The sequence below is a fragment of the Neoarius graeffei genome, chromosome 13, assembly GCF_027579695.1.
Source record: "Neoarius graeffei isolate fNeoGra1 chromosome 13, fNeoGra1.pri, whole genome shotgun sequence".
NCBI classification, from domain to species: domain Eukaryota; kingdom Metazoa; phylum Chordata; class Actinopteri; order Siluriformes; family Ariidae; genus Neoarius; species Neoarius graeffei.
In genome coordinates this window covers 33,700,928-33,722,834 of record NC_083581.1, presented here as the reverse complement: position 1 = coordinate 33,722,834, position 21,907 = coordinate 33,700,928, and positions in this window count along the sequence as shown.

Genomic DNA, 21,907 nt, shown 5'->3' with positions numbered 1-21,907 from the left:
CGGTGGTGTAGTGGTTAGCGCTGTCGCCTCACAGCAAGAAGGTTCTGGGTTTGAGCCCCGTGGCCGGCGAGGGCCTTTCTGTGTGGAGTTTGCATGTTCTCCCCATGTCCGCGTGGGTTTCCTCCGGGTGCTCCGGTTTCCCCCACAGTCCAAAGACATGCAGGTTAGGTTAACTGGTGACTCTAAATTGAGCGTAGGTGTGAATGTGAGTGTGAGTCTGTATCTATGTGTCAGCCCTGTGATGACCTGGCGACTTGTCCAGGGTGTACCCCGCCTTTCGCCCGTAGTCAGCTGGGATAGGCTCCAGCTTGCCTGTGACCCTGTAGAAGGATAAAGTGGCTAGAGATGATGAGATGAGATGAGATGATGTTCTCCATGAGGAGTCTTATTATCTCATCTCATCTCATCTCATTATCTCTAGCCGCTTTATCCTGTTCTACAGGGTCGCAGGCAAGCTGGAGCCTATCCCAGCTGACTACGGGCAAAAGGCGGGGTACACCCTGGACAAGTCGCCAGGTCATACACATAGACAACCATTCACACTCACACCTACGGTCAATTTAGAGTCACCAGTTAACCTAACCTGCATGTCTTTGGACTGTGGGGGAAACCGGAGCACCCGGAGGAAACCCACGCAGAGAACATGCAAACTCCACACAGAAAGGCCCTCTCTGGCCACAGGGCTCGAACCCGGACCTTCTTGCTGTGAGGCGACAGCACTAACCACTACACCACCGTGCCGCCCTATTATTATTATTATTATTATTATTGCCTGCAACCCTGTAGAAGGATAAAGCGGCTAGAGATAATGAGATGAGATGAGATGAGATGAGATGAGATGAGATGAGATGAGATGAGATGAGATGAGATTATTATTATTACTACTTATGGAAGGAGTCTCCAGTGTCAACACTTTGTAACAATCAGACAGTTTTCTGAAATGGGAAGGTCTTCAGACTGGAGGACATTGTATTTTGTCGCTTCCTGGTAACCTGACTTGCTCCTTTCTTTTTTTTCTTTTATTTTGCCTTATTAACTTCAAGAGATAAAAAGAGAGAGGCTGATGATGGAGCTGTTATAGATACTATAACATAAGTGATGACAGGAACTAAGTAGTCTTGCAATCACTTTATAACTATAAATGGATTAAAAAAACTGCAATGTGTTGTTCTTTAATACATCAAATCATAAAAAGTTGGGATGGTATGGAAAATGCAAATTTTAAAAAGGGGATTTGGATATTTCACCCTCTACGGTGCATAATATCATTAAATGATTCAAGGAATCTGTAGGAATTTCTGTGTGTAAAGGGCAAGGGCACAAGCCTAAGCTCAACACCTGTGATCTCTGATCCCTCAGATGGCACTGCATCAAGAACCATCATTCATCTATAGCTGATATAACCGCTTGGGATTACTTTGTCAAACCTTTGTAAAGCACTACAATACAGAGCTACAGCCACAAATACCAGTTAAAATTTAACTGTGCAGAAAGGAAGCCTTGTGTTAACTGTGTCCAAAAGCGCTGCCAACTTATCTGGATTTGGAGGCATCTGGGATGGACCATCACACAGTGGACACATGCATTTTGGTTAGATGAATCAGTAGTCCAGGTCTTTTTTGCTCTAGTATTCCATGTACTCTGGACCAAAGACCATCCAGGCTGTTACCAACAACAAATTCAAACGCCAGGGTCTGTCATGGTATGGGGTTGTGTCAGTGCCCTTGGCAAAGATAACATACACTTTTGTGATGGAGCATTAATGCAGAAAAGTACACTGAGATTTTGGAGCGACATGTTCTGCCTCAAGATTACCATCTTTTCCAGGGAGATTTCAACAAGGTAATGCAAAACCACATTCTGCACATTATTACAAAGGCATGGCTGTGGAAGAATAGGGTGCCTGTCCCCTCTGTCCCCAATAGAGAATGTGTGGAGAATTTTGAAAAGGAAAAATATGACAATGACGACCCTGTACTGTTACATACAACCCCGATTCCAAAAAAGTTGGGACAAAGTACAAATTGTAAATAAAAACGGAATGCAATAATTTACAAATCTCAAAAACTGATATTGTATTCACAATAGAACATAGACAACATATCAAATTTCGAAAGTGAGACATTTTGAAATTTCATGCCAAATATTGGCTCATTTGAAATTTCATGACAGCAACACATCTCAAAAAAGTTGGGACAGGGGCAATAAGAGGGTGGAAAAGTTAAAGGTACAAAAAAGGAACAGCTGGAGGACCAAATTGCAACTCATTAGGTCAATTGGCAATAGGTCATTAACATGACTGGGTATAAAAAGAGCATCTTGGAGTGGCAGTGGCTCTCAGAAGTAAAGATGGGAAGAGGATCACCAATCCCCCTAATTCTGCGCCGACAAATAGTGGAGCAATATCAGAAAGGAGTTCGACAGTGTAAAATTGCAAAGAGTTTGAACATATCATCATCTACAGTGCATAATATCATCAAAAGATTCAGAGAATCTGGAAGAATCTCTGTGCGTAAGGGTCAAGGCCGGAAAACCATACTGGGTGCCCGTGATCTTCGGGCCCTTAGACGGCACTGCATCACATACAGGCATGCTTCTGTATTGGAAATCACAAAATGGGCTCAGGAATATTTCCAGAGAACATTATCTGTGAACACAATTCACCGTGCCATCCGCCGTTGCCAGCTAAAACTCTATAGTTCAAAGAAGAAGCCATATCTAAACATGATCCAGAAGCGCAGACGTCTTCTCTGGGCCAAGGCTCATTTAAAATGGACTGTGGCAAAGTGGAAAACTGTTCTGTGGTCAGACGAATCAAAATTTGAAGTTCTTTATGGAAATCAGGGACGCTGTGTCATTCGGACTAAAGAGGAGAAGGACGACCCAAGCTGTTATCAGCGCTCAGTTCAGAAGCCTGCATCTCTGATGGTATGGGGTTGCATTAGTGCATGTGGCATGGGCAGCTTACACATCTGGAAAGACACCATCAATGCTGAAAGGCATATCCAGGTTCTAGAGCAACATATGCTCCCATCCAGACGACATCTCTTTCAAGGATGACCTTGCATTTTCCAACATGACAATGCCATGGGCAGCTTACACATCTGGAAAGACACCATCAATGCTGAAAGGCATATCCAGGTTCTAGAGCAACATATGCTCCCATCCAGACGACATCTCTTTCAAGGATGACCTTGCATTTTCCAACATTTTCCAATTGATGCCTCACAACTGCATCAATTACAGCATCATGGCTATGTAGAAGAAGGGTCCGGGTACTGAACTGGCCAGCCTGCAGTCCAGATCTTTCACCCATAGAAAACATTTGGCGCATCATAAAACGGAAGATATGACAAAAAAGACCTAAGACAGTTGAGCAACTAGAATCCTACATTAGACAAGAATGGGTTAACATTCCTATCCCTAAACTTGAGCAACTTGTCTCCTCAGTCCCCAGACGTTTACAGACTGTTGTAAAGAGAAAAGGGGATGTCTCACAGTGGTAAACATGGCCTTGTCCCAACTTTTTTGAAATGTGTTTTTGTCATGAAATTTAAAATCACCGAATTTTTCTCTTTAAATGATACATTTTCTCAGTTTAAACATTTGATATGTCATCTATGTTCTATTCTGAATAAAATATGGAATTTTTAAACTTTCACATCATTGCATTCCGTTTTGATTTACAATTTGTACTTTGTCCCAACTTTTTTGGAATCGGGGTTGTACGTTAAGACCTGTTTGCAGAAAGAATGGAACAAAATACCACCTGAAACACTTCATCACTTAGTGTCTTCAGTCCCTAAACATCTTTTCAGTTTTGTGAGAAGGAATGGCAACATTATAAAATGGTAAATGCTTTACCATCCCAACTTTTTTTTTTGAAATGTGTTGCAAGAATCAAAATTGAAAGGTGTTTATTTTGAAAAACAATAAAAGCCATGAGGTAAAATAGCTGTTGTATTGTTTTGAGTGCAATACAGGTCAAAGGTTATTTACAAATCATTGTTTTCAGTTTTAATTTCAATTTCAACTTCAACATACCATCCCAACTTTTTTCTGATTGGGGTGGTAAATATAAAATGGTTAGTGTTGATGAAAACATTGTGCTGAATAATAATATTGTGCAGAATATCAAAACATCCATTTCCAATCTTCTAGCTTTACTGTGCTTTCATTTAAACCATATTTGACTCTAAAATCTGAAGAGAAAACTTGAGTATGTAGGAGATCTATTAGTGCTTTGTGAACACACGTGAGTGAAGCAGATGGTCGGATTTCCATACAGGACCCATGCTGTTGATCACTGACAGTGATAAATTGCTGTCATTTGCAGGTGATAATATTTTACTCGCTGTGTTCAGCTGGTATGGCATCTGCCTGCCAACAGTCCCTCAGTACTATTCATGAGCAACCTCAAATCAAAAGGTTGCCATACGTCTTTTCCAGTTGAGGCTGCTGATTCATCAGCTTCAAAGGAATGAAAGGGAGTGAAAACCGAAAAAGAAAGGTTGCTGTTTTGAGCTAGCTGATAGAGAGGAAGTGAAGGAAAAGAGGTGGGAAGTGTGAGAAATCACAGTGGATTTGAGTTTGGCTAATTTTAGTCCCTGAACACGGTGGAGGAGGTTTACATAAGAGACACAGGAATGTGAGTGAAGAAACAGAAGCAAGGAGAAACTTCTCTAGAACTCTTGTACTGGTAGAACCACGGGATTCCATCGCAAGCTCCAAAACAGCCCTGAGTCCAGTCATGCTGAGACCTGGATGCTGTTTCAGTATTTATGCATGAGCAATAATTTTCCATATCAAGCTGGAGCGGAGAGGGATTACAGGCAGTAGCTTTAAGCATGCCAATCTGTGCAGGGGGTTTCAGTGGAGCAGAACTTGTTATATTTTAAAGGTGCAGTCGGTATGTCAGGAACAAAACATGTGTGACGTCCTTTTATAGGAAAATAATCCACGATTAATTACTGTTACCACCCTGACGTTGATTATTTTTCTATAACTGCATGTCCAGAAGTGTTTTCTTCTTCTTATACCACAGCATCTTGCCAACGATTGCAATTTTTTTAATCAAAAGATGGCACATCTTACTTTTTATCCATTTATAGTTGCATTTAAAGTTGTGGAATATCCACGAAACACAATAACCTCCTGTAGAGTTGTTCTCTCACCAGCCTCATGTTTTCCTCGTCATCCTGAAGACTTTTAAGTAGTGGAAAACTTAAAGTTAGAGCTTTACCACTGACTGTTACAAATCACTGACACTGGAGACGAGAATCCTTCCATAAATGTTAAATAAACATCTCCATACAAAAAGCTTCATCATATCAACAATTACATGTGCTTCTTTTAGTCCTTTTATATGAGCAACAACCAAATAAGTTCCTCAGTAAGTTGTTGTCAGAGCCATTGCTCTAGGAAATTTATCAACATCTTCTGGCCAATCAGAATTGGGAATCCAACAGTATCTCGTTAGTTCCTTTAGTCCAGGTTTCTGGTTACATTTTTATGGCCCAACTTGGTGCCAATCCCTCCTAAAACTGTTACTTACCGGTAGCTCTGCCCTTTTTCCTTTAGTAAAACAACAACAACTAGAAGTGCACTCAGTAGAGTGAATACCTCCACCAAGCCACATATTTCAACATCAAAATCAAATTACTTGAACCTTGGATAATACCAAAGCTGTCCACCAAATTTCATCCAAATCCGTTCACTACTTTTTGAGCTACATTGGAAACAGACCAAAAAAATCCTGGATCCACATACATATCTGGATTTGGATCAAAATATAATCAATTGACCCATGGCTCACCTTTCCTCAAAATTTCATCAAAATCTGTTCACTACTTTTTGAGTTACGTTGGGAACAAACAAACAAATGGAGGCGAAAATATAACCTCCTCCAACAAAGTTGACAGAGGTTAATAATGTTAAAACAGTGAAAGTTTTAATAGTGTCAGTTTGAGGAAAGGGAAAGAATCCGATTTTATTTTATTAATTGGAATTGGAATAATAAAGGGGACTCGAAACATTACAAACTGCTGATTTAATCACCTACAGTACATCAGTACATATCTGAAATGTTGTTCAAATCTTTTTCAAACACTCCATTTGGTATCTATTAGTTTTTGACTGATGAGAGCAGTTTGATTGTAAATTTGTTAATAAATGCTTAAGACACACAGGTGTAAAGAGGAATTAAGCAGTAATACTACTTAAAGGTCCCATGGCATGGTGGTTTGTTGATGCTTGAAACGGGCTCATGGAGGCTTCCGGATGTTATATCCGCAGCCTTTCTCGAAATGAACCCTCGGCACGTAAATATAGCCTCCTGGGAGAAAGCCCCATTTCAGCGCTTTTCCCAGTGCGTCGTTTTGCTAATGAGAAGCAGGAGGCGGGGAAGGGTAGAGGGTGGGGGCGGGTCATGGGGGAGGGGGAGGGGCTTGACCAAGCTGCGCACACACATACTCGCTGCTATCAGCGCCTGTAGCCACGCTGCTAAGACAAAACCCCGTTCTCCCTCAGACTCCTTTCGTAAACTCAACGTGACACAGAGAGCAGAGAGTGAGAGTGTTCGGAGTGGTAGTTTACGAACGTATAATACCCTAGGCTTGAACACGCACTCCATAACCAAAGAGGATAGAAGCAGCAACTACAGCAACATATCGCTTATCCAACAGAAGACATGCATTGCGGAGCAATAGTCAAACATAAGCTCATAAGTTACAGTCAATTTCCAGACTAAACTCAGTTTAACAGAGCATGCTGCATGCTCTTTAGTTTTGTAGCGCAGATTACCTGGCTAACTGCAGGAAGCGGTTAGCTGCACAGCTAATGTAGCCATTGCTAGGCTAACGCACAGATTTTAAAACACGGCAAAACGACCAGTTATACACTTACTTGTTTGGTGTTTGTTGCTGATGCGGCAGGGATGCTTGGTACGGACCCAGGCTTCAGTGACAGTTGATGTGCAAAACCTGCCCTGTACTGTCCCAAGTTGTGGAAACATTCCTCAGGAAAATGCTTCCGACAAACATACACCGTCTTAGGTAGACTCGACGGCGTATTATTGAAGTAAATAAAATTAAGCCACTGCGTCTTCAGGGGCTCTCCCGTCGGCAGTAAAAACAGACTCCTTTCTGTGTTGTCACATCCATGTACAGCGCAATTTCCATGTTTCGCTCGCTTAGGTGATGCCATGTTGTTGTGTCCTCTATGGTCTCCTCACTACAACTGGGCGGGGCAATCCATACAGTGGGTGGGAATCCAGAGGGGGGGCGTGGGGATCATCTCCCTTGCTGACGTAGTAAAGGGAAGAGCTTATCAACGCGCCGTTTTGACGCGCCATTCTCAAATGTTGGGCATAGTTTGGTTTACACCATTATGAAATTTCTAGCCACTGGGGTGACTTAAGAAGGTCAGAGGAACTCATTTTAACGTTAAAAAACCTCAGAAAGTGAAAATTTCATGCCATGGGACCTTTAATAGTTTATCAACAAGTTCAGTAAGAAAGTCTGTTTCATTCAGAAACCCCTGATGTTTCCAGCTTCCTGTATTAAATGCTTTCCTTATTTTGTGAACACACTCCCCAAACTCACATTCACGCACCTGCTTGGACACTCCTCTGTCCCCAAAAAGGGCAGAATGAGATCATTGCTAATCGGTAGCCCAGGCTCCCTACGTGGGGTACCTCTGAACAATAGCACACTGACAGCCTGTATTGAAACACTCAGCCACCCTCCCTCGGGTTGTTCCACTTCCTCTGAATTAATAACATCTTCTATTTCTGGCTGTGGCTAGGAAAAGCAAGCATTTATATAATCCTGTTTTAGTCTGTGCCATTCAAATTTGACACACGAAGCAGTGCTAGTTTAGTACATCTACCTGCAATAAGGCTCTTATAATGTGACTGATGTTTTGGAGCTCAGCAGTGCGGATTCAAATAAACTTTCATACATTGTGGTAAATTTGGGACAATTTCTAGTCTGGCAAATAAATAACCATTAGCAGCCATACACTGTCAGAAATAGGGGTACAGTAGGAGTCCATTTCTGTCCCCCCAAGGTACAGTCTACGGTACACTAACGTACCCCCTAGGGCTCATTATTGGACCTCAAGGTAACTATGTGTACCTTTTTAGGGCCCAAAAGGTACATATATGTTCCCAAGCAGTATATAAAGGGTACAAATAAGTAACTTAGAGGGTAATGTCCCAGTGACAAGCCACTGTACCCCTAAAGGTACAATGATGTACTTTGTTTTCTGAGAGTGTATGGTCAAGGCCAGACAGAGATTACGCCACCAAAGTGTGTATTTGTGCACAAAGTGTGTAAATGTGTACAAACTTCACTTTCAAGACAGCGTGTCTCATCTGTGTGTGTACAGATTACAACCCCGATTCCAAAAAAGTTGGGACAAAGTACAAATTGTAAATAAAAACGGAATGCAATAATTTACAAATCTCAAAAACTGATATTGTATTCACAATAGAACATAGACAACATATCAAATGTCGAAAGTGAGACGTTTTGAAATTTCATACCAAATATTGGCTCATTTGAAATTTCATGACGGCAACACATCTCAAAAAAGTTGGGACAGGGGCAATAAGAGGCTGGAAAAGTTAAAGGTACAAAAAAGGAGCAGCTGGAGGACCAAATTGCAACTCATTAGGTCAATTGGCAATAGGTCATTAACATGACTGGGTATAAAAAGAGCATCTTGGAGTGGCAGCGACTCTCAGAAGTAAAGATGGGAAGAGGGCCACCAATCTATTCTATTCTATTCTGAATAAAAAATGGAATTTTGAAACTTTCACATCGTTGCATTCCGTTTTTATTTACAATTTGTATTTTGTCCCAACTTTTTTGGAATCGGGGTTGTATTTGCAAAAGGAAACTAGACAGGGACACTCTAACGAGTGCAAACCCCGCCTTTTCCCTATTAAAATACATTGGGCGAAAATTTCGAAGTTCTGCCATGACCTTGACCTTTGACCTCCAAAATTTAATGGTTTCCTTCCTGGGTGATTGGCAACACATGTACAAAATTTGGTCCAAATCGATCCATTGGTTCTTGAGATATCTTGCAGACACACAGACAGACAGACAGACAGATACACACACACACACAGACTGACGCAGGTGACTACTGTCGGCGGGGTTAATTACACATACATATATATGTGTATATATGTAAAGCTCGGACTTAATTTTTTTTAGTATGTGATATACAATATGTTAACCCAAGACAAACAAAAATCCAAACATCCACCACTCAGGGGCCCACTGGGGACCCCTGGGGCCCAAATATGGAATTTCTGAGTTCTGCCAAATTGTGGCTATCTCCTGTACCTATGTGCCAAGTTTAGTGAAGATGTGTTGAGAGTTTGTGTTGATACATGTAACGTGAAAGGCATTGAGGGAGGGGGTGGGTGGATGTTGTGCCCCCCAGGGACCTCCCTGGGGCCCGTACATGAATTTTCTTTATATCTGCAAAATTCCGGGTCAAATGCACCTGTATGTTGATATGAATGTTTAATTACTTAAATACTAAGATATTAGGGTAACTAACAGTAAAAATAAATAAATAAATAAATAAATAAAGCATGATACATCAGCAATTTACTAGCAATTATAAATCTAATTTAATAAAATATATTTTATGCTTTTTTATCCTTTTATAGTTACATTCAATGTCGTTGAACGGCTTGCTATCACTTTGCACTTATAAACAGTCGTTTTCTCACTATCTTCACCATCTTCTTTTCTTCTCTTGCTTGGAGTTAATAAGAGAAAGAAAATACAGCTTGTAAGTGACCTATTGTCACGTCCTGCATCCTGAAGACTTTCCCATGGTGGAAAACTTACCTCTGACATTTACAAAGCGCTGACCCTGAAGACTTCTTCCATGTTCAAGAAACATCTACACACAGAAAACTTCACTATATCAATGATTATTCCATCCACATTCACTGGATATGAGCAATCGTGCGCTCTGATTAGCTACTCTACTCATAGGATATCAGCTCATATACCGTGAGTAAAGAAAAACAAAATGACGGAGCGTGTTGCTGAACCAACCAAGGACGAAATAAAAATTCTACTCAAAAACAAAACTACAAAAATACAAAAAAGCAACAAAATATGGAATAAAAGTATTTGATGGTAAGAACATATCTTTTTTATTTTTCAAGAATTTTTATTGTCGCATTTTTCACAAATTGCTACTGTCATTTTGCCAGTTTGTTTACATTCTAAGCAGAAATGGTTTGCAAAAAATAAAAATAAAAATGCTCTGTTTCTCAAAATCCAGTGAATGTGGATAGAACAAAACAGTTATTCCACTCAATCTCATCGTACATGGCTTATAGCCAACTCGGTGCTATGCGCCTCGTCGGCTAATAGCTCAAGTATGACTTGATTTCATGGAATTACTGTTAATTATACATCACTCTTTGTTAAACAGCAACACGCTTTATCTGTCTATTAATAGTCTTAGGTTATGTGGTGCGTCTGCCATACACATCCAAGTGAATTAGCGGTTACTACAGAAACTATAACATGTTCAAATAAGTGCATTAATATTGTATAAACTTTCATTCGTCCTACAGTTGGCACAACTTTTTTTAAATTAATTAACACTTTCTGACCAATTAGAATGAAATATAATACAAAAAATGTATGACTCTATGTTTTTTAATGGTATAAAATTACATCCTTGCAGATACTTTCACTTCAAACAGTGTTTGTCTTCATCTCACCAGAGAGCTCATGTTTCTAGGACTGCAGCAAACAGAAGTTTGGTTGATGAGTGTATGCTGGAGAAACAAAACCGAGAAAGGGAACTCACTTTTGGTGGAAAAAAAGTAGTGTTGATGATTGCAAGTACATCCTGTCAAGAAAAGAGTGTGATTTATTTCAGCCTTTGGACCAGAATGAGATTCTCCACCTGCTCCTCTACATTGTGCTATTTCTGCTCTGACTAACGTCATAAGATGCCAGACTTTCCTCTCTATTCAGCATACGGTACATCTTGCAACTCAACCCTCTGAGGTCTGAGTGGAAAAATCCTTCAAGCTACACTATAAGTAATTGTACTTCTCGAATATACTTAAGTATTCTTTTGGCTTATTTACTGTATACTTTACTGGAATTGAACACTTGTACTTTTACTTAATTACATTTCCAGGAGGGCGGTATGGTGGTGTAGTGGTTAACGCTGTCGCCTCACAGCAAGAAGGTCCGGGTTCGAGCCCCGTGGCCGGCGAGGGCCTTTCTGTGTGGAGTTTGCATGTTCTCCCCGTGTCCGCGTGGGTTTCCTCCGGGTGCTCCGGTTTCCCCCACAGTCCAAAGACATGCAGGTTAGGTTAACTGGTGACTCTAAGTTGACCATAGGTGTGAATGTGAGTGTGAATGGTTGTCTGTGTCTATGTGTCAGCCCTGTGATGACCTGGCGACTTGTCCAGGGTGTACCCTGCCTTTCGCCCGTAGTCAGCTGGGATAGGCTCCAGCTTGCCTGCGACCCTGTAGAACAGGATAAAGCGGCTACAGATAATGAGATGAGATGAGACATTTCCAGGACTACTACTGTATTTCTTCTCACTTCCACCCAATGACTGAGTGCTATTAATCAATAGAATGGGTTCAGTTTAGAGTTTCAAAACTCTCCACACATTCTCTATTGGGGACAGAGGGGACAGGCACCCTCTTTTTCCACAGCCATGCCTTTGTAATGTGTGCAGAATGTGGTTTTGTTGTCTTGTTGAAATATCCCTGGAAGAGATGTCGTCTTTAAGGCAGCAAATGTTGCTCCAAAATCTCAGTGTATTTTTCTGCATTAATGCTCCACCATAGAAGTGTAAGTTACCTTTGCCAACAGCACTGACACAACCCCATACCATGACACACCCTGGCTTTTGGACTCATTGCTGGTAACAGTCTGGATGGTCCTTTTCATCTTTGGTCCAGAGCACATGGCATCCATTTCTTACAAAAAAAGACCGGAATACTGATTTGTCTGACCACAATACACGTTTCTGCTGTGTGATGTTCCATCCGAGATGCTTCCGAGCCCAGAGAAATCAACGGCGCTTCTGGACACAGTTAACATAAGGCTTCCTTTTTGCATAGTAAAGTTTTAACTGGTATTTGTGGATGTAACTCTGTATTGTAGTGCTTGATAAAGGTTTATCAAAGTAATCCCGAGCCCATGTGGTTATATCGGCTAGAGATGAATGACGGTTCTTGATGCAGTGCCGTCTGAGGGATCGGAGATCACGGGTGTTCAGCTTAGGCTTGTGCCCTTATCCTTTCCTTGAATTGTTCAAGAATCAAGAATCAACTTTATTGTCAATATGCTATACATGCTCGACATACAGCACAGATGAAATATCAGTCCTCTCTGACCCACGGTGCAAACAGGCAATGCAATAAATAAAAATAGAATAAGTGAAAAAAACAAACAATATAAACAGTATAAACACTCTAGATAGGAACAAGACATAGACTAAACACTCAAACAATATAAACAGTGTAAACACTAGATAAGAACTACACACAGACTAAACACTCAAACAGACAATATAAACAGTATAAACACGCTAGATATGAACTAGACATAGACTAAACACATACATATACAGTGGTGCTTGAAAGTTTGTGAACCCTTTAGAATTTTCTATATTTCTACATAAAGATTACCTAAAACATCATCAGATTTTCACACAAGTCCTAAAAGTAGATAAAGAGAACCCAGTTAAACAAATGAGGCAAAAATATTATACTTGCTCATTTATTTATTGAGGAAAATGATCCAACATTACATGTCTGTGAGTGGCAAAAGTATGTGAACCTTTGCTTTCAGTATCTGGTGTGACACCCTTGTGCAGCAATAACTGCAACTAAATGTTTCCGGTAACTCTTGATCAGTCCTGCACACCGGCTTGGAGGAATTTTAGCCCATTCCTCCGTACAGAACAGCTTCAACTCTGGGATGTTGGTAGGTTTCCTCACATGAACACTTTGCTTCAGGTCCTTCCACAACATTTCGATTGATTTAACCTCAGGACTTTGACTTGGCCATTCCAAAACATTAACTTTATTCTTCCTTAACCATTCTTTGGTAGAACGACTTGTGTGCTTAGGGTCATTGTCTTGCTGCATGACCCGCCTTCTCTTGAGATTCAGTTCATGGACAGATGTCCTGACATTTTCCTTTAGAATTCACTGGTATAATTCAGAATTCATTGTTCCATCAATGATGGCAAGCTGTCCTGGCCCAGATGCAGCAAAACAGGCACAAACCATGATACTACCACCATCATGTTTCACAGATGGGATAAGGTTCTTATGCTGGAATGCAGTGTTTTCCTTTCTCCAAACATAACGCTTCTCATTTAAGCCAAAAAGTTCTATTTTGGCCTCATCTGTCCACAAAACATTTTTCCAGTAGCCTGGCTTGTCCATGTGATCTTTAGCAAACTGCAGATGAGCAGCAATGTTCTATTTGGAGAGCAGTGGCTTTCTCCTTGCAACTCTGCCATGCACACCATTGTTGTTCAGTGTTCTCCTGATGGTGGACTCATGAACATTAACATTAGCCAATGTGAGAGAGGCCTTCAGTTGCTGAGAAGTTACCCTGGGGTCTTTTGTGACCTCGCCGACTATCACACACCTTGCTCTTGGAGTGATCTTTGTTGGTCGACCACTCCTGGGGAGGGTAACAATGGTCTTGAATTTCCTCCATTTGTACACAATCTGTCTGACTGTGAATTGGTGGAGTCCAAACTCTTTAGAGATGGTTTTGTAACCTTTTCCAGCCTGATGAGCATCAACAACGCTTTTTCTGAGCTCCTCAGAAATCTCCTTTGTTCGTACCATGATACACTTCCACAAACATGTGTTGTGAAGATCAGATTTTGATAGATTCCTGTTCTTTAAATAAAACAGGGTGCCCACTCACACCTGATTGTCATCCCACTGATTGAAAACACCTGACTCTAATTTCACCTTCAAATTAACTGCTAATCCTAGAGGTTCACATACTTTTGCCACTCAGAGATATGTAATATTGGATCATTTTCCTCAATAAATAAATGACCAAGTATAATATTTTTGTCTCGTTTGTTTAACTGGGTTCTCTTTATCTACTTTTAGGACTTGTGTGAAAATCTGATGTTGTTTTAGGTCATCTTTATGCAGAAATATAAAAATTTCAAAAGGGTTCACAAACTTTCAAGCACCACTGTATATATATATATATATATATATATATATATATATATATATATATATATATATATATATATATATACACACATATAAATTGGTTCAAATAACCAAACAGTCAAGGGCACTTGAGGTATAGCAGGTAAACATGAAACATGAAATAAGCAGAATAAACAAACTAGCAGCTGTTAAGATGAGGTAGTGCGGAATAGTGCAAATGAGCGAGGTAAAGTGAGATGTGAGTTCAGTGTGTTAATGAACGATGAGATGTACGTATGTGTGTGTGTGTGTGTGTGTTGGTTTAATGATAGTATGCACCGTAGAGGGTGAAATATCCAAATCCCTTCCTATCCTTCTTTGAGGAACATAGTTTTAAACATTTCAGTCGTTTTCTCACACATTTGTTGACCAACTGGAGATCCTCAGCCCAGCTTTGCTCCTCAAAGACTAGGCCTTTCCTGGATACTGATTTTGTACCAAGTCATAGTTACACTCACCTGTTGACATCACTTGTTTCAAATAACATCATTATTTAATTGTTTTACCTCATTACTAGCACTAAATTGCCCAGTCCCAACTTTTTTGGAATGTGTTGCAGGCCTGAAACACACAAATGGATGTATATAAACGAATGAAATGAAGTTAACCAGAAAAAAAAAAAACATGAAATATATTGGGTTCATTTTGTCTGCAATAAGATATGAGTCAAAGTAAATTTAGAAATCACTGCTTTCTTGTTTTATTTGCATTTTCCATACCGTCCCAAATTTTTCTGATTTGGGCTTGTATAAGCCATCAGATTACAGTGTTGAACTTGAGGATGAGCATCCTGGCCCTACCTCACTAAAATATTTCAATATGCAGGAGGATCCCTAATGAACAAGACAGAGGCGAGAGTCTTGAAGAAAAGACTCCCTGAGACAACATGAGGATACCTTCAGAGGAAACAGACTCAAAAGGATTTAACCGAAAGAAAGAAAGAAAGAAAGAAAGAAAGAAAGAAAGAAAGAAAGAAAGAAAGAAAGAAAGAACAACTTTATTCATCACACACTTGTGAAATTTCCTCTCTGCATTTAACCCATCTGAAGCAGTGAACACACACACACACACACACACACACACACACACACACACACGAGCAATGAGCACACACACACACCCAGAGCAGTGGGCAGCCATGCTAACAGCGCCCGGGGAGCAGTTGGGAGTTCGGTGCCTCGCTCAAGGGCACCTCAGCCCAAGGCCATCCCATATTAACCTAACCGCATGTCTTTGGAGTTTTAAAGTTAAAAAAACTGATGATTTCAGTGCAGATTTGGTGTTAATATAGGTTAAGGGTGTATAGCATATGATTATGTGACACAACACAGAAAATGAAACTGATAAATATAAAAAAAACACCCAAAAACAAATTAAAAAAACCCCACTGGTTTCCTTAGTGCTCTGAAAAATAATATTGAAGGCACTTCTGATGAATTGTTTATTCCTATGAAATGTTCCTTCTTCAGTTTCAGGTACTGTTTTGCTCTGACCAAGAAGGAACCTAAAACCACGTAACAAGTTCTCCAAATAACATTTAGATTTCACAATTATTATAGTGTTGCTACCTCACAGCTCCAAATTCCCCGATTCGATCCTGATCACAGAATCTGTGGAGTTTTGTGTGTTTTCCTCATGTCTGTGTGGGTTTCCTCTGGGTTTTCCAGTTTCCTCGCACCTCACAAAAACATGCCAGTAAGTGGATTGGCTATGATAAATTGCTCTTCGGTGTGAATTAGTGTACAAATGTATATGCGTGTGCAAGCTGCCTTTGTGATGGATGGATGTTCCGTTCAAGGCATATTCCCAGCTCACCTTCAGGATCCAGGGGTTCTGGATTCTGGAATGAGATATTTCTAAGTCACTGAGAATTTGAGGGGTAACACAATGTGGCCAAATGAAACCTGGCTTCAGCTGCAGACTGGTTAATAATCCACAATTCCCCTAGGAGGCATGACTAAGAATTATCATTTACAACATGTTGTATGATATCAAACTTTTTTACGTTTTTTTTCCCTCTTGTTATTGGAACAACAGTCTCTTTAAAATGAGCAAAAGTTCAGACTGTGATGTACCATTAATCATATGTCAGTATCGAGAATGAGTCAATTAGTGAACTATAGCAGAGCACAAGGCACAAGAACACTACAGTACAATACACAACAGGTTCGAAATCTTTGGTTTAACTCAACGTGAATGCTATGTACCTAACAGATGTTACTTCAACATCTGAGTACCTTGAATTGCTGAAATGCTCAGCAATTAGCATACATATGCAGTTTCTAGTACTGGCCTGTAATCTAGTGTTAGCTTCATTACATTGAACATGGTTACTGTGAAATTTAGTTCAATACCCTCACAAAAAAATAAATAAATAAATTAGCTCCTCTTTCTAATTATGTCAATTCCATGTCATTACGGCAGCAGGATACTTTTTGTTTATGGAGTGCTTTGATTTGAACTAGGGGTAATCTAGACACGTGACATAACTGTGGCCTGGAGCTTGTCATTAAAAGAAGTGTAAGTGGCCCTTTACACACTGCTGCTCTAATTATGCTCTTAAAATGCTCTTCTCCTGTGCCTTTTGTATAATTATGTTATTTAGTGTATGAAGTTGCTCTGACAAATTTGGTACATACTTTTAATTTTACAATACAACAGGAGAAACAGTTTATATAAGAGGGTCCGGGTTCGAGCCCCGTGGCCAGCGAGGGCCTTTCTGTGCGGAGTTTGCATGTTGTCCGCATGGGTTTCCTCCGGGTGCTCCGGTTTCCCCCACAGTCCAAAGACATGCAGGTTAGGTTAACTGGTGACTCTAAATTGAGCGTAGGTGTGAATTTGAGTGTGAATGGTTGTCTGTGTCTATGTGTCAGCCCTGTGATGACCTGGCGACTTGTCCAGGGTGTACCCCGCCTTTCGCCCGTAGTCAGCTGGGATAGGCTCCAGCTTGCCTGCAACCCTGTAGAACAGGATAAAGCAGCTAGAGATAATGAGATTATATATATATATATATATATATATATATATATATATATATATATATATATATAGAGAGAGAGAGAGAGAGAGAGAGAGAGAGAGAGGATATTACATGGTTGCGCGAAGATATTTAGTTTAACTTCAAGTGGTAATGTTCTCTATATTATATGGACACATCCACAAAAAAAAAAAAAACAAGTTAATCAAAAGAATTTTAATTTTGAACCGGTTCGCCATTTTGACAATGCATGTCCAGTCAGCAGGAAAACACTAGAAGTGATGTCATCAGAGTGATATATTGGGAAATATTATACATACAAGACACTTTTTCCATGGAATAAAAACGTATTCATTCATTTGGTTTGACAGCATGCAATATTTTTAGCATATCGCTTATCCTATGTGTATTACGTCACTACCTAATGGAGAATGAGCGTTGAATATGGTTTACGATATCGCATGGTTGTCAACACAGCATGATGTCACGCATCGGCGCTGATGCGAATATTCAGTGAGAAAGTTTTCTGCTGCGCATGCGCACAAGCATTATTTTGTTTGCCGTCGGCGCCCACAGTAAACTGTCACAGTGATTTGAAAATGCCATCGTTCCACTGAATGTGTATGTATAATAATAATAATAATAATAATAATATTGGTTGACTCATCTTTGACTCATTCAATATCATGCTAGCTGAATGGAATATATCTGATATACCACTCAACACCAGCCAATATTACTTAAATATGTCACTCAGATCCGCAATGTATTTCACATGAAAAATGCGAGTTTTTCAACACGAGAAGTTAAACTTCATATCTTCAAGCCAACATGTGATTTTTCTTTTTATTATACACTGACAAACAAAAAGTACCCATCCATCCATCCATCCATCCATCCATCCATCCATCCATCATCTGTAGCCGCTTATCCTGTTCTACAGGGTCGCAGGCAAGCTGGAGCCTATCCCAGCTGACTACGGGCGAAAGGCGGGGTACACCCTGGACAAGTCGCCAGGTCATCACAGGGCTGACACATAGACACAGACAACCATTCACACTCACATTCACACCTACGGTCAATTTAGAGTCACCAGTTAACCTAACCTGCATGTCTTTGGACTGTGGGGGAAACCGGAGCACCCGGAGGAAACCCATGCGGACACGGGGAGAACATGCAAACTCCACACGGAAAGGCCCTCGCCCGCCGCTGGGCCCGAGCCCAGGACCTTCTTGCTGTGAGGCGACAGCGCTAACCACTACACCACTGTGCCGCCACAAAAAGTACCCAAATTTATCAAAACAATTCACTGATTTCCTCACGAGTGAGCATATTGAAAAATATGTCACGGTTTTGGTTCTCCATGTCCCAGATGTAGCGTGTATAAAAAATATGAGTGGCTTATTTCCCACTAAAACACTTGTGTGTATGTAATTTTACACACACACACACACACACACACACACACACACACACACACACACACACACACACACACACAGACCACTTTAATGTACACTTCAAACATCAGAATGGGAAAAATTGTGATCTCTGTGACTTTCACTGTGGCATGGGTGTTGGTGCCAGATGAGTATTTCAGAAACTGCTGATCTCCTGGGGTTTTCACACACATAACAGTTTTATAATTAATAAGAAGTTGCTTGCAATTTTTTTGGATTTTTAATCACACGCATTGCCTGGAATCGAGAGGAATATAGACAGAAGTGGGTAGTGAGGTTATTTAGGGACTGTATAAAAAGAGTTTGCTTGTATATTTTTATGAAGTACAAGAACATTGATTGCATTCAGAAAACTGTTGTACAGAAACAGCAGCTGCCTGACTATTTACCAGTTTACTCTGTAATAATTCTAAACAATGTCAAACGAATATGGTGTTGGCTATGACCAGGCCTGGAATTTCGTCATTTTAGGGGCAAGGCCACTTGGCCTTTCATGCTGTCAATGTTTTGAGGGCACAAAGACCAAAAGCCAGGGCACCAAGGCCATAAAATAAAACAATGATTTTAAGTTCACATCTGTAATGAATTTAATTTAAGGACTAATGACTCTTCTGAGGAAGATTGGAGTCTCAGTCGAAACTATCAAGCAGGTAAAGAAACATCTCCTCCTACACTATGTCTGAAGATAAGAAAATATTGAACACATCTAAACTTATCAATCCATCACTCACTTCAAAAATTGTAAAACTTATTAAACCTGTATCCTCCCATAATTTTTGTTCAATTGACACCGAATGTGCAAGAGCATCTTCAGACTGTACTACTACGCAGATTTTTGATTAATCAAAATTGAGCCTGGAGTCCATCAAAATGTTTGACTGTAAATGGAACATATACTAGAATAGAAAAATCTCTTGTGATGGTGATCTCGTCAAGATGGCAGCAGTTACACTTCGGTTAAACAGCAAAAAGAAACATACAATACTAGTAACAAAACAATGCTAACTGCATAGATTAAAAAAGTGGCTATGAACAGACAACAGCACATATCACGTATCATATTACGGCAGGAACAAGCAGTAGTAACACCCATGACTTTACGCTTAAAGCTCGACAAAGGAAAAACTTGACAGCAAGCTAATTAGCATTTGTTACCGGCTACAGTCGGTACTCGGCACGTTAAAAGTGGGTCAACGTTGTAACAACATAACGTTACTGTACAAGCAATGCTTATTTAACGGTAACAAACTTAAGCCCTATATGTTGAAATTCCTCTCTTATTCGTTCGTTAATTTATTACACAGTCTTACCTCAGTCAACTTCTTCCCTCCTTCTGTGAAAATTCAACATCTCAGACGCGGACACAAGTGGGCGGGGGATGCGTTTGATTAAGTCTCTTGGTTGGCTGGTGATAGATTGGTGTCATTATAGCACGTCGGAGCGGTTCATGCCAGGCTCTAGTCCGATCCATCACTGATGAGTTGCCCAATAAGAGTCCAGAATGTCATCAAAAGACGTATTTTTTTCTCAATAGGTGATGTTAAAGCCTATTGGCAGTCACGAGGCAGACTACAAAACCGCAAAACCGCAGGGCATCAAGGCCACTGTGGCCTTACAGCAGATATTTTTTTCCAAGGGCGCAAGGCCAAATTGAGAGGGCACGAGGGCCATGGCCCTCGTGGCCCTCGTGAAATTCCTGCCCTGGCTATGACTATTTATCTCATAACAAAGTTGACACAGTTCACACCTTTACTTAGAGCTTACCACTTCTGACCTGATCACCCAGGGTACATGTTAATACCATGTGTGAACAGGGCCTATGACAGAATTTCAAATGTTGTGCTCTGTCCTTGTGGATTTCAGAACATGTCAGTAGATGGATTGGTTCCACCAAATTTCCCTTGGGTATGAATGTGTTTGTGCATGGTAGCCCCATTCAAGATGTACAGTATTATCACCTCACACCCAGGGCTTCCAGAATAGACTCTGGGATAGAGTGCTTACTGAAAATGAATGAATGAATGAATGAATGAATGAATGGGGGAGAGCGGGGAGACTTGGGACAATTTGTATTCCTATAAATGATTTTCAACCAATCAGGTTTTGGATTACATCAGAAGTTAGACTTTGCTCCTTAGAGTAACCTACTTTCTTTGGAGCCATGAAGCTGGACATTGCATTAAGGTTTGGGCAGTTCAATATTTTTATCACTGACATTATTTTTTACGCTGTTTTGATTGGCTGAGCAAACCACAAATAACTGCCTACAAATAATGGTTTGGTCATGCACAGTTACTTCACCCTTTTGTCAACATCGCACAAACTTTATAATCAGTCTTTCAAAAAATAATATTTTGAATGATCAAACAATTATTGAACTCGGTTTTCACAAAATATCGTGATTTGTTAGTGTCTGCCTTCGGCATCAGCAAATAATTGCTTGCTCGCCGCTAACAGATCACGATATTTTGTTCAGCCTTGTACAATAATTGCTTATTGCCAACCAAAACTTGTATTTTCTACTTCACCTCCACTTCCATTCTATGGTGTAATGTACATTGGTGAATTCAGGATTCATTAGGGATTAAAGTTTGTGGCCTAGAGTTATAATATACAGTGCTCAGCGTAAATGAGTACACCCCTTTTGAACAGTCACATTTTAAACAATATCTCAATGAACACAAACAATTTCCAAAATGTTGACGAGACAAAGTTTAATATAACATCTGTTCAACTTATAACGTGAAATAAGGTTAATAATATAAACTTAGATTACACATTTTTCAGTTTTACTCAAATTAGGGTGGTGCAAAAATGAGTACACCCCACAACAAAAACTACTACATCTAGTACTTTGTATGGCGTCCATGATTTTTAATGACAGCACCAAGTCTTCTAGGCATGGAATGAACAAGTTGGTGACATTTTGAAACATCAATCTTTTTCCATTCTTCAACAATGACCTCTTTTAGTGACTGGATGCTGGATGGAGAGCGATGCTCAACTTGTCTCTTCAGAATTCCCCATAGGTGTTCGATTGGGTTCAGATCAGGAGACATACTTGGCCACTGAATCACTTTCACCCTGTTCTTCTTCAGAAATCCAACAGTGGCCTTAGATGTGTGTTTAGTCATATTGGAAAAGTGCACGACAGCCAAGGGCACGGAGCGATGGTAGCATCTTCTCTTTCAGTATAGAGC